The 14120-nt window shown below is 34.5% G+C and overlaps 1 long non-coding RNA gene across 1 annotated transcript; it reads left to right on the top strand.

Moving 5' to 3' along the window:
• Positions 1–1624: 1624 nt before the first annotated feature.
• Positions 1625–3415, top strand: LOC148780413 (uncharacterized). Its single transcript, XR_016040559.1, has 2 exons — positions 1625–1761; positions 3171–3415. It is a non-coding gene; the product is annotated as an uncharacterized LOC148780413 (long non-coding RNA).
• Positions 3416–14120: the final 10705 nt, after the last annotated feature.

The following is a 14120-nucleotide window of genomic DNA, read 5'->3' as shown; positions in this document are numbered from 1 at the left end:
GTATCTATTGTAGAATTTTCACATATACTTTGCCTTCATATTTCTCTACTTGAAATCTTGTATTAGGCGATCTTCTCCAAGTTTTTGTCTCCACACAAAAATTAAATTTTAGCCCCACACATACATTATGCTCTGATATCAATTTTTACAGTCCTCTCAAACCCCTTCTCTTGTGAAACTCGAAACTTTAAATACCAAGATCCCACTCAAAATTGGGTACACAGTTAGCTAAATATGAAATAGATAATTACAACCACAAATCAAGTATAAGGAACAAGGCAAAATAAAAGCACATTAGAAACCTTTAGTCCCAACAAAGATTATATATTTACATATGTCATATATACCTCCCTTTAACATCAGCAAAATCGTTGCTTACCTTGCCCTCTAAACCCACCCTTCTGACTGACCAACACCACTAATCAATTTCATCTTTTTACTATTATACCATTATTGGAAAGAAAACTTTGAGAGCAACATAAAGATTTTAACTCTTTAAAAATGAAAATTGAACCAACTTAAAACCCTATACCACCTCTTTCTTTTAAAGTACAAACTTCTCTTTGTAAAACTAGAAAGAAAATTTTAAGAGCAACCAACTCCCTAGAAGTGGAAATTGATCCAACTCGAAATCCTATGGGAATTCCATCTTTCTCTTGAAGGTCATAATTCTCTGTGAGAGGTCCTGCATCTCTCTTATAGGCCCTACGTCTCTTTCTGGAAACAAACAATTCTCATATCCTACACAATAGTGACCCCATAAAGGGACTTATGCTTCTTTGATCCCCATTTATAGAGATCACCAAGTTTTCTTGCCCTTTAATGAAACTCCATTTTTTTATTATAATATCTTCAATCATTTGATGAAAATATAAGTATGATGATTAGGTATCCCAAAACCTTTTAGAGGGGAAAAAGGTCTCCAATGCCTTGAAGTTTCAAAGGGGGTTTGGTTATCTGGAAAACACCGTTACTCACCGTGATTTCTCATTTTTTGACGACTTACATCTCCTATGGTGAGTTTTTCGGTGACTTCCCACTAACCCATGTGGCCAGAGCGGGAAAACCGTGCCAAATTTAGTAACTTTCAGATCTGGGTTTCGAAGGAAATCTCTGGAATTCGACCCTTTTGACTGGTTTCTGGGCTAGGGATAGCAGATAAACTTGGGATTTAAAGTGGGTGGACTGTTTTTCAAGATTTCATTCACTGAAATTGAAGAGATTTTCGTGGTTTTAGAGAAATTTGAGAGCCTTGAAGGTTGATTAGTGGAGAATTGACGATTTTAGGGCTATGGGAAGACCAACATATCTTGTAGTAGCCTGAAATTCATACTTTGGTGGTCGAAAAATTAAGATATTTTCTTGTTTTTGGTCGGATTTTCTTAGTATCCGGTGGCCAGAAAATTATTGATCTGGCTATGATTTTGGATAATGAAAGTGAAATTTTGAATTGGTTTTCGGAGTTCGACAAAATTTCGAAATGTGTCTGATATTTTGCCCAAATTCATACACTAAAACCCCTTCACTCCACTAACCCACATTTGCTGGCCATCCATGGAGAAACCAATAATCCAACTCTCCACTTCAGGTACCACCTTCGTCCAAGCTAACACAAACAGTTTCAGGGACAACTGACTGGAATTTCCAATGAGCCACGTCAAATTTCAGCATCCCTAAGTGCCGGAATCAGAAAACTGGCATTCAAGTTGCAGGAGAGGAGGCCATACCATAGCAAGTCGAAGCTCCAGATCATAAAGCCAGGTAATAAACTAGCTTTGCCCAGAGCCGGTTTTCCTTTGGGCCAAGCATTGTTGTCGTCCCAAAACACCGGCTTTGTCTCAAGCCAGGTGATTCCATCACCGGTTCTTTCTGCACTATTCGGGTGTATGGCTGTTATATCGCCGCTTGTTCCCAGTGTCCCGCGTAGCCCCTTAATATCGTCGCCTTGTACATCCGATTACCGGTCTCCCTTAACAATGGAGACTGCGGAATCAACAACGATTAGAGAAGGAAATAACGAGAGAGGACATTTGGGGGAAATTTATAAAAATAATGGAAAATAATTGAGTGTGGCAAATTGTGAAAAAATAATAAAGAGGAATTAGCTATATGAGTGAGGAAGAAAAGGCAATATCGGAAAGAAAAAAAAAAAGATTTTATTTACATCCATCTCCCCGGTCTAGAGAGCCTGGTTATGGATTTTCTCAGCAATAGTTGGATAATGTAGTGGCTCGAGGTTGAAGTCCTATGGCTTTCCCATCTAGATGTGACTATGGGATTTTTCTATCTCCTTTATGCTGATAATGTAGTTGTTTTTTGTAAAGCATCTCGAAAGGCCGCCGGCGGTATGTCCTCTCTCCTATCTGTATTTGAAAAAATCACAAGACAAAAACTCAACTTTGCTAAAAGCAATATTTTTTTCTTTGAGGTAGCCCAGTGTTCTAAACGAATGATTTTGAGGGAGCTTGGTTTTGGTTAGGGCTTTCTTCTGGTTAGGCATTTGGACGTGCCTCTTTATCATGGTAATTTGCAGTATAGCCATTTGTCACAGTTTAGTTGCTAAGATTAGTTGGTAAGGTTATTGGTAAGATTGGGTTGTGGCAAGCTTTATCATTGTCTTCTGCAAGCCAATTACAACTGTTGAAATCGGTTCTTTCATCGTTGGCCATTTTTTGGATTATGTATGTGATCTTACCCAAGCGTACTCGTTTTATGGTGGAGAAGCTACAACAAAATTTTCTTTGGGTAGGTTCGGCTGAGAGGAAGGGGATTCATTTGGTCTAGTGGAAATCAGTATGTCTTACTCTCGAGGAAGGGGGTCTTGGTATTCGTGATATTTCAGGGTTCAATATGTATGTATGATATAGTTGGCATGAATAATCCTGGCTCGCCCCTCTTCTTTAATATCCTAGATTTTTTAACACAAATATTTTAGAAACTCATATATTTGGGAGGTCAAAAGGAAGTGTTATTCTTATGCATGAAAAGGTATTCACATGAGACTATCTTACCTACGCCATAATGCTAAGTGGATTATTGGAATAGGCCAGACTATAGACTTTTGGACAGATCCTTTTTTTTCAAAGAAATCTATTTGAGAGTCTTATTGTTCCTAGATTCATAATGATCTCAGAGTTCTTGCTAAACCTAAAGCGGCTGATTATCTACAGGGTTTTTCTCAAACATGACGGCTTCTTTCTCCGAGCTTTAAAGATCGAGAGCGATTCGCCATTATTAGTCAATGTAATCCATGATCGATGCCAAGCTCCATGGGTGCTCAATGTTATTGCTGCTAATTTCCGTCATAAACTTTTGGATCATGTTTGGTCCCTAGACCATATCTTTTGTAAGGCAAATATTGTGGCTGATGCACTCGCTAAGAAAGCCATAAAATATACCACTAATTGTCGATCTAGACCACCGGATTTTCTCTCTTGCTCTACTTCATGATGTGGCACAAATGCCCTACGCTAGGATTATAACTTTATGAGTTGTATTTTTTTAGGAGATATATCCTTGTACCCCTTATTTTTTGTTTTCATATCTCAATAGACTCAAAGATTCAAAATATATATCTTAACCTTCTGACTAACTTTACGCATTTTTAACTATTTTTTTAACCCTAACAAATATAAAAAAGATATGTTCATTCTAAACCCTTTCTCTCTTTGCGTAATATATTCCCCCCAAATTTCTCTTTCTCTAACATTCACCCTCTTTGTCTCTCTAACGGGGGAGAGAGATAGTGAGAGATACGGGAAGTGAGAGAAAGAAAATAGGTAGAGAGATTGATTTAGGGGAAAATAACATAAAGAGAGAGATGATGGTGTTTAGAAAGGATGTGTCTTTTTTATATTTGGTTTAAAGGGGATAAAGTTAGCTTATGGGATTAAAAGATATAACACTTAGAATTTTTATAACTCAAGATATGTTTTAAAACCTTGGGTCTATTAAGATATAAAACTTAAAAATGGGGGGCATGAAGATATTTTCTCTTTTTTATATATTATTAATGACAAATCTGATAAGGGATTTTCTCCTCCACTGACTTACCCAAAATAAAAAGCCTTTTAGAGAGATTAATAAGCTTTCTTGCTCTCCAAAAAAACCTCTATTTTTACTATAATATACTAAATTTATACATGTGGTGATTTGGCTATCATCAAACCTAAAAATCTCCATAGTGATAGCAAAACTATTATCATTGCATTGCAAATCTACATTTGAGAGATTTCTTGATATCTTAGCTCTTGAATTTATTATGGAATTTTCACATATACTTTGCTTCCATATTTCTCTACTTAAAATCATGTGTACATTGAACTTCTCTATTTGTTTTTCCATCAAAACTTTAAATTTTAGCCCCATACATACCTTTTGCTTTGATACCAATTACAGGGTCCTCTCAAACCCCCTTTTCTTGTGAAACTTGGACCCCTAAATACCAGGATCCCACACAAAATTGGGTACAGAGTTGGAGAAATATGAAATAGATAAATACAATCATAAATTTGAGTACAACAAATAAGGAAAACAAAAACATACCAAAATAATATAGAACACCACAATAATAACAAGATTATAGGTATTGCTCTTAATAGAGATAAAATGGGGATGTTGAGATTGATGAGTGGCAAGGCAAGAAGGGATAAATACATTTGGGAGAATTTTGGTGTGTCTCCAATTGGTGATAAGATTAGAGAAAGTAAACTTAGGTGAGTTGGTCATGTACAGTGCAAATCCACTACAACACCTATTAGGAGGTGTGAGTGTGTTCATGTGGAAGGCCCGAAAATGGCAACGGGTAAAACCAAAATGACATTGGTGGAGATAGTGAGAAAAGATGGGGGCAACTTATGGCTTCACTGAGAGTATGGCCATTGATAGAGCAAAACGATAGATCATGATTCGTGTAGACGAACCCAAATAGTTGGAAAAAGACTCTTACAATGATGAATAATACAAAGATAGCGTGATTAGAAATCTATTGTCTCAATAAAAATTAAACTTTTACTTTTGAGAGATATGCTTCACTTTATATATCAGCAAAACCTCACTAACATTCCCTTCTAAACCCACCCTTCCGACCGAGCAACACTAATAATCAGCTTCCTCTTTTCCACCATATACTACTATTGGAAAGAAAACCTTGAGAGCAACTAAAAGAATTTTCACACTAGAAGTAGAAATTGAATTAATACAAAATATCGCATCTCCCTTAGAGGATTCTAAGAGCTAACTATTCACACAACCCATAATATGGTTGAAAGAAAGACCCATATGATTTTTTATAGGTTTTTTTTTTTTTTTTATTTCACCCCTTTCTGTTTTTTTTGGCAAAAAACCACTTACAGGTGGTCTTTATTACAACAAGATAAATTTCAAAATAATTTCAAAGTAACAATAAAACCAAGATCTTAACAACTTGATGTCATTGAAACAACTATGCACTATACTTGAGAATAAAAGACAAGATTACAAGAAACAAAAGGAAGCGTGCCGGATATTACCTCAATTGGGCTTGTTACACCCCACACCTAGTCACCACTATCCGATGCACGAGGAATCTACGGTCTAGCTTCAATCTCGAACCGAAAAAGCAAATTTCGATCAAGCCACACCAATAGAACAAGAACTCATTTGATCACAAACTCAAACCCTAAATGAATTCCCTTAACAACCTAGTTTGAGAGAGATGGATACTCTTTTTGCTAACCCTAAAACACTTAGTCATAAATCCATATTTAAGAGATAGGAGAGAGAAGAACACTATCACCTAAACGCTTATGTTCTTTCACAATATGAGAGAGAAAAAAACTTTTCTTAAGAGAGAGAGAGAGAGAGAGAGAGAGAGAGAGAGAAATTCTAAGTCGAATATGAGAGAAAGTACAAGAGATAAGCTGTAGAGATTTTGGGTAAAGACAATCCTTTTTTTATAGGCTTGAATAAGATTTCTTAGGGTTTTTCTTATCTTGCCTCTTTTTGTGATATTAAACATAGAGCGTCCATCAAAGGTGACTTGTGAGGTGAGAGATTTGAGTCATCAATTTCATAGATGGGTCATCAACATTATGAAATATGCATGGACCATTATCCCTCTTTCCTTAACCATTTTCCCATCAATAAAAATTAGATAAATCAAATCTAATTAAAATATTATGCTTTCTATAATCTTTTACAGATTATTCTAAAGATATATTAAGTCAATATACACTTTCAATATTTGGTAAATATATGATCAAAATATTCTCATATCTTTTATTTGACCACATGTCATATTATATCTTATCAAATCTTAAATTAACTTAATGTACAAGAAAACAACCAAGAGGTGGGGTGTGCATCCCATGTGGCATGTGTGGGCCCCACCCACTTGTCACATGGTGGACCCATATGCATTATGGGCTCCCATGATATTTTATATAATTTTAAATTAACAAAATAATTTTAAAACATTATTTGAATTTTATAATTTTGTAAAAAACAATATCTTCATTTTTATAAGTTTAAAAGTTATAAATAAATATCAAAAGACTCATAAAAATTCAAATAATAATTCTAAAATAATTTATATCATAAAACAAACATAATTAAATTAACTTGATGGGAAATGAATCCATATGGTTCAGGAATTCAATCTGCAATCATGGGGCACTCTACCTTTAACTATAGACTGCAGACCACACTTATTTTATCGAACCGACCCAGTGTTTCTCATGACCCATAGTCCAAGCAGAGGCTCATTAGTGGGTCACAAAAGTCTGGCCGATGAGCCAAGGGGTTGTAATCCTAGTTTGTGGATTATAGTTCATCCCCTAGAGATAAGTCAATGTCACCAATACCTTATGCCACTATAGCTCAATGACGTGTAGGGGTATCTCTCGCACATGCATACGCTTTACCCTAAAAGATGACTTTCTGGCTTTCTATAACGATCTATCGATATGCATGCCGTGTGATGGCACATGGATGAGGTTTTGGCCTATGTCTCTATAGGCCACCATCAACACAAGGGTCACACAGTCCCTCTGCTCACTCATCCGGACATGTTCTCCGACCTCATCAAGGGCTAACCCATAACCCTCATTGATTTGTTCTTCATGCCCAGGTAACATGAGTTTTTCCCAACTGATTGGTCTAGATCGTCAAGTACAGATCAGTATTAGCAAACCATCGTTTGCTTAGTATAGTCCACAAGGGACCACACTCCCATTGAATTCATGTTCCACTGTATCATTTTATTTTACGAGCACTTATAAGGCCTTTCAAGGCCATATAAATCCAACATCTCCCACTTGGCTTTTGAATCCTTACATTCTCTCTTCCTCACTTTTTCTTATCCCCATCTCTCTCCCAATTACATTCTCTCTCTTAAGTATTTTTCACTTATTCTCTCTCAATACATTAAACATGACTTTCTCTATCAATCCTTTCACAAAAAGATTTATAGAGGCAACGCCTTTTTCTTTTTTCTGTTCGGATCATATCCCAAAAGTAGTCGTAGCCCATCTTTTACATCACATCGCGAATCATTGACCTGTTGTTGCAGAAGACCATAACGTACCCTCATTGCATGGGGTCGTATGTTCATGGGCTCGAAAGAGTTCAAATAAGCTGCTCCCTTTTTGTAGTCATACAACCAGCACCACACACCTGGGTTCCATGGGTGAACAACATCATATTATGTTGTTCCATCTGACCTGTCAAATACTAGCAAGTGCTCCCACTGAAATATTTATTTTATCTAGATCTCGATCTTTCTCAATCCCAACTCATTCCTCAAGTGATAGAAACATAGTTTCATATGCTTTGAGTTCTTATGGAATCGTGGTTCCTTTGACATGCATATCGCCGCCATGTTGTCATGGAAAATCCTTACTATCTTACAACGCACGGGGTCAAAGTCAAGTCGATTAAGAAATTTTTTAATCCATACGACCTCCTTGGTCGACAAACAGCACGTCACGTACACTGCCTCCATAGTGGATAATTCACCACATCCTATTTTTTTGATTTCCAAGAATTTGTTCCCTTTCAAGCATGAACACATATCCAGATGTAGACTTTGCATCATCTGGATCCATGAGATAGCTTGCGCCTATATATCTGAATACCCAAGCAGCTAAAAGAAATATGGAACTGTAGCAGCTCTCACTTAATTATTGCACATACAACATATACATTCTAAACATTCGTATGCATATAACATGAGATAGAATAACAAGTCTTATGCAATCCATTGATTTCACAATATGCAAAACCTTCATGAACCACAAAGATTCAACCACACTAGTCATCTTGGTAGTAAATCCATACAAACCAAGTTATTTATTTAATCAACACAACATATGTTAAGGAAGCCTAGCATGATGGCTTTCCTTCAACATTCTTTATGGTTCAAGGTCTTAAGTAATTGTAGATTTTAAATAACTAGAAACATGGGTCAAGGCACATGGGTATTCAAAAACTAGTGCATGACAGTTTTTATCTAATTTTTATAAAGACCGTCAAGACACAATGTTTTTCCTTTTAATAAAAAATATTGACTTGGTATGTATGTATATATATATATATATATATATATATATATATATATATATATATATGCATTCACATGCAATAGTTATGTAATAGTATAACAATTTAAAATGATTTTCTTAAAGACTTAGTGGACCAGGTAAGACCATATGGTTTTCTCAAAACCATATTTATAGACTTAGGTTTTTTTAAAATCATCTATTTTAATTTTAAACTACATGCTTAGCCTTCATAAATCATTTTACCTCATTTACCTTTAATTTCCTATTAAGTCAAATTCAAGGCCACAAAAACAAATCATAAATACCATCTTATAATTCTATCAAAAAATAAAGCATGACTAAAAAATGTCTATTAAAGCCTTGACAATTTTTTTTTTTTTTGGTAAATATGGAGACTTTATCAAGAGATCATCATCACATGCAACACATCATATTATAGACAATATTAGGAGGATGATCACTACGACCAAGTTCATCGAAACAGTCCCTTCGTGCTTACATATTTGATTAAGCCACACCCATCTCTCGCGTTTTATCCTTAAGGATCAAAGCCCTTGATCAAATCACATATCTATGTGTATTACTACCTTAAGTAGTTCATACTATAGCACAATGACGCACTAAAACACATGCTATTAAAAAATTAGCTCTTTCAAATTTGTTAACACATGTCACTTAATGTATATGCACTCCATACATATTCATAAAACAATTAGCAAAAAAAGAACCAAAACATATAACATAAAACGATATTGAATCATCTTTCCCTATAAGACCTTATCATGTAATGTAGGATGGATTTCATACCTCAAAACCATGTAATGTGGTACCTGGGTTTTCTTAATTCATTGCTTTTATTTGTTTGACAAGCTTTTGGAAGAGCGCGCAACTAATGGAGAATATAGTGGTCATCAGTTTCACATGTCATAAGTGTCCATCTTTTTGGCACTTGGATTCTTCATTTTTCACACCGCGAAAAATAATATTATTCATCTCATCATTTCAAACATCACAAATTTGATCCTCCCACTGATGTTCAGTGTTTTTTTGTTACCACCAAGCATCTCTATATATCCCTTCAGTTCGAAGAAACCAATATGTTTTTATAAGTATTGTATTTTTTCTTCTTTTTGCTATTCCCAAATCGAACATTCTTCATATAGAGTGTCTTATCTTGCCAACTCTGTATTATATCTCTCTGAAATTGTACTTTAATAAATCATACTCATGGTATACTATAAAACCTTTTAAAATGAGCCTTAAAAATGTCTCCATAATTAGAATTCCAAAGATGTGCCTTAATATGTCACATCTTTCAATTTGCTGCATAATAGAACATGAACATCCCATGACAAAAATATGATATATGTCAACTCATAAAAAGTTTATCTTCGAATCCCTTTGAGTATTGAAATAGACTAAAAAGTATAAAATAATACTCAGTTCCATCCCTAAATCATACTAATTAGTGAGTCTTCGTTTTAGTGACATTTAGGTCACAATGCAATTTTTTCAGCAGAAAATCAAGTTGAGCACCTTTGAATAAAAAAATTTGTTTCTCTCAAGCCTCAGAGAATTTCTTCCTCGAAATCTTTAGTGTTGAAAACTAGACTCAAAATCAAATCACAACATTATAGTTTGAATCCTAAATAATATTTTCTTCAGAGAAATAAATAAGTGACATTCACTTCACAAAATAAATTATATTGCAGAATTCCAGGATAAACACTAGCTAGTAAAATTGTTTTTTCCCTCTATTCTCTTGGAGTTTCCATTTCAAACCAATTTTATTTGAAATTAAACACATAATTATAACATATATATTTCTACAAGCCTCATATGACTCTGTTAAGTAGGCTTGATAAATATAGTTATTCATGTCTCAATGAAGAACATACAGAAAATTTAAGATGACCTCTCTTCAATCCAAAATTTTTATTCATCTCTTCCCGTAGATATTTCTATTTAAATTAAATTTTATTAAAAAATATACTCATAATGAAAGTTTAAAATTTTAGTATGGACTATAAAACATGATGTTAAGTATAGAAACAAAATCATGACTTCCAAGTCATGGAAATAGTCTTCGTTGCAGAAAATGGCACTTGCTCAATAAATTGATCATATCTTCCAAACTATAAAGAATTTCTTGATGAAACTTTTTTTTCTTGAAAGTATACTCAATTTTGTGAGTCACAGTAAAATTTCAGCAAGAAATAAAATCATATGATTGATGGGAAAAATCACGGAACTCAATGAACACTTCCTGGATTTTACAAGGTTAGAATTGACATCCTTCATTGATGATTTCATATCACTACTTCAAAATAGCTCAGAATACTCATTATGCAGAGTGCCTTTTCGGTATTGGAATATTTCAATAATTCTTAATGGTTGGTGTATTTCTTGACCACAAAGGTCATTAGTTTTCTCATATATCATTTCCATGTTTTATCTCAACCCAATAAAGAGAAAAGACAACTAATGACATCAAGTATCAAAAGCTCTGATACCAATGAAAGAAAGACCCATACTATCTTTTATCGCGAAATTTTTTTTTTTATTTCACCCCTTTCTTTTTTTTTTGGCAAAAGATTACTTACAGATTGTCTTTATTATAACAAGATAAATTTCAAAATAAATTCAACATAACAATAAAACCAATATCTTAACAACTTGATGTCATTGAAACAACTATACACTATGCTTGAGAATAAAAGACAATATTACAATAAACAAAAGAAAGAGTAACGAACATTACCTCAACTGGGCTTATTGCATCCCACACCGAGTCACCACCATTCGATGACGGGGGATCAACGGTTTAGCTTCAATCTCGAACCAGAAAAGCAAATTTTGGCTAAGTCACACCAATAGAACATGAACCCATTTGATCACAAACTCAAATCCTATGTGAATTCTCTTAGCAACTTAGTTTAAGAGAGATGGATTTTCTTTTTGCTAACCCTAAAACACTTAGCCATAAATCCATATTTGATAGATAAGAGAGAGAATAACTCCATAACCTAAACTCTTAGGTTCTTTCACAATGTGGGAGAGAAACTTTTTTTGAGAGAGAGAAAAAAAAAAAATCTAAGTGGGATATGAGAGAAATATGGAATTAGGTACATGAGATAGCGTGTAGAGATTTTGGGTAGAAACAATCCTTAAGATTAGGATTTTTTAGGGTTTTTCTTGGCTTGCCTCTTCTTGTGAGATTGAACATAGACCATCGATCAAAGGTGACTTGTGGGGTGAGAGATTTGAGTTATCTATTTCATAGATGGGTCATCAACATTATGGAAGGTGCATGGGTCACTATCCCCGTTTTCTTAACAATTTTTCCATCAATAGAAATTAAATAAATCTAATTAAACTATTACGTTTTCTATAATTTTTCATAGAATATTCCAAAGATTTATCAAGTCAATATACACTTTCAATATTTGGTCAAAATATTCACATATCTTTTATTTGACCACATGCCATATTATATCTTACTAAATCTTAAATTAACTTAGTGTACAAGAAAACAACCAAGAGGTGGGGCATGTCACCCATGCGTGGCATGTGTGGGCCCCACCCACTTGTTACATGGTGGGCCCATATGTATTACGGGCCTCCATGATATTTTATATAATTCTAAATTAATAAAATAATTTCTAAAACGTTATTTGAATTTTATAATTTTATAAAAAAATAATATCTTCATTGTTATAAATCCAAAAATTATAAATAAAATATCAAAAGACTCAAAAATTCTAATAATAATTCTAAAATAATTTCTATCATAAAACAAACATAATTAAATTAACTTGATGGAAAATAGATCTATATGGTTTAAGAATTCAATCTGCAATAGTACTTATCATCTTCAAACCTATGGCCATAATGAAATGATAAATAGAATCCTTGGAATCTTGTGTTGCATAGTTGGAAAGGGGGTATCTCAATCAGACTTAACTTGTAGTTAAGCTGAATTTGAATAAGCCCTAGTGAGTAGGCCCACTGGCCATGCTCCACTCCGGATTTTGTACCTTTACCTGTACAAGACCGAGTAAACATTCACAAGAGAAAGAGAAAAAGAAGATTTAAGAGAGCCTTATGAAATTGAGGGGGAGACCTTGTTATGATATCCTGCGTAAGGAGAGGTTTCCTATGAGGACCTACAAAAAGTTAAAAAACCTATGGGGCTTAACACGATATGCATATGAATAAAAATGTAGTATGAGACGAAATTACCTGGTGAATTTGATATTTCCTTAATATTCAATGATGTTGAATTAATCGAATTTCATAGAGACCAGCCTAAGGACCCAATTGAAGATCGTATTTCTTTTTAAATGAAACTTCCAAAGAAAGAGATAAGAAATCAAGCAAATTTTGAAGATGCCTTCTGAATAGAGAAAGAAACCTAGTTAGCCTAGGGGACCTAATGGAATGATCAAAAGGTATTGATGAATCTGACAGTAGTATAAGGGAAGCAGTGGATGGAATCTATCTTAAACCACCCTCTCATCCACAACCTTGGGGATGCCCACAGATGTACCGACCCGTAAAGTCTATGGCTGGAAAGTGAGCAAGTGAAAGCATTCTCCCAGAGAGTTTAAATAGTTTTTTTACATAGAAAAAGGGGATTTTTTTTGTTTTTACCTACTGTTATGAAATTTCTTTCCCCTTCCATGGTTGATTTCTTTCTCTAGCTATTGTGCAGGAAAGTTGTGCTTATTGGTTTGATTATTAGCATGCGCTAGTATCTTTATTTGATAATAAGATACGAAAGCCTACATTAAAAAGGGAGAAGATTTGCTTCATAAAAGCATTGAACTCGCACTCTACCAAATGCGAGTGCTAAAGTTCTTGTGCAATATAAGCCTGCAACATGAAGGTCAAGCCAAAGTCCACAGTGGTAAAGAACTAAACCAAAAATTCGAAAGGATTTTTCTATCTTTAGATAGAGAAAAGCACCACGACCTTAACTTCATATACATTCCCAAGAGCCTTAGCCTCATAAAACCATAGCCGCAAATGCAATTCACCTCCAAAACAATTCCCTAAGGAGGCCTGATTGGCAAATCTTGACCCACGGTGTTTATGGAAAACCTTCTCCATTATATTCAAATGCCTGAACAATATTCCATTGACGCGTTGGTTTTCAACAAAGACCATGCCTCACCTTCCAAAAGTGGAGATAGTGCCTAAGGCATATCATACACTTTTGATTGTACACCAGGGATTGATCTGTCAATATTTGACAGTGTTTGCCAATTGCCTTTCTGATAATCACCCATTCCCTTTCTAAAGTTATTCCTGTTTGAAACACTTTCAAAATGGTTCAGGTTCGCATTCAAAATTTCGTCAAGGCGTGGGCTTTGAAATGACATGTTCAAAGACTTCAAGGCTATTAGAGATATAAGTGCAATGCAACAACAGAAAAATGATTTCCATACCTAATGCAAAGATCTATCAAGTCATAGGAGAAAAGAGTAACAAGAACAAAATAACTGGAGAATGTAAAGATTTTTTAACTCCCACCAAGACCAAGAAGCAACGAAAAAAAAAACAAAGCACAAAAGTATG

Source organism: Amborella trichopoda, chromosome 9 (assembly GCF_054954075.1).
Source record: "Amborella trichopoda isolate Santa Cruz 75 chromosome 9, AtrichopodaSantaCruz75HAP2 v2.0, whole genome shotgun sequence".
Taxonomy (NCBI): Eukaryota; Viridiplantae; Streptophyta; class Magnoliopsida; order Amborellales; family Amborellaceae; genus Amborella; species Amborella trichopoda.
The sequence above is the reverse complement of the archived record's forward strand: the minus strand, read 5'-3'. Positions and strand labels throughout refer to the sequence as shown.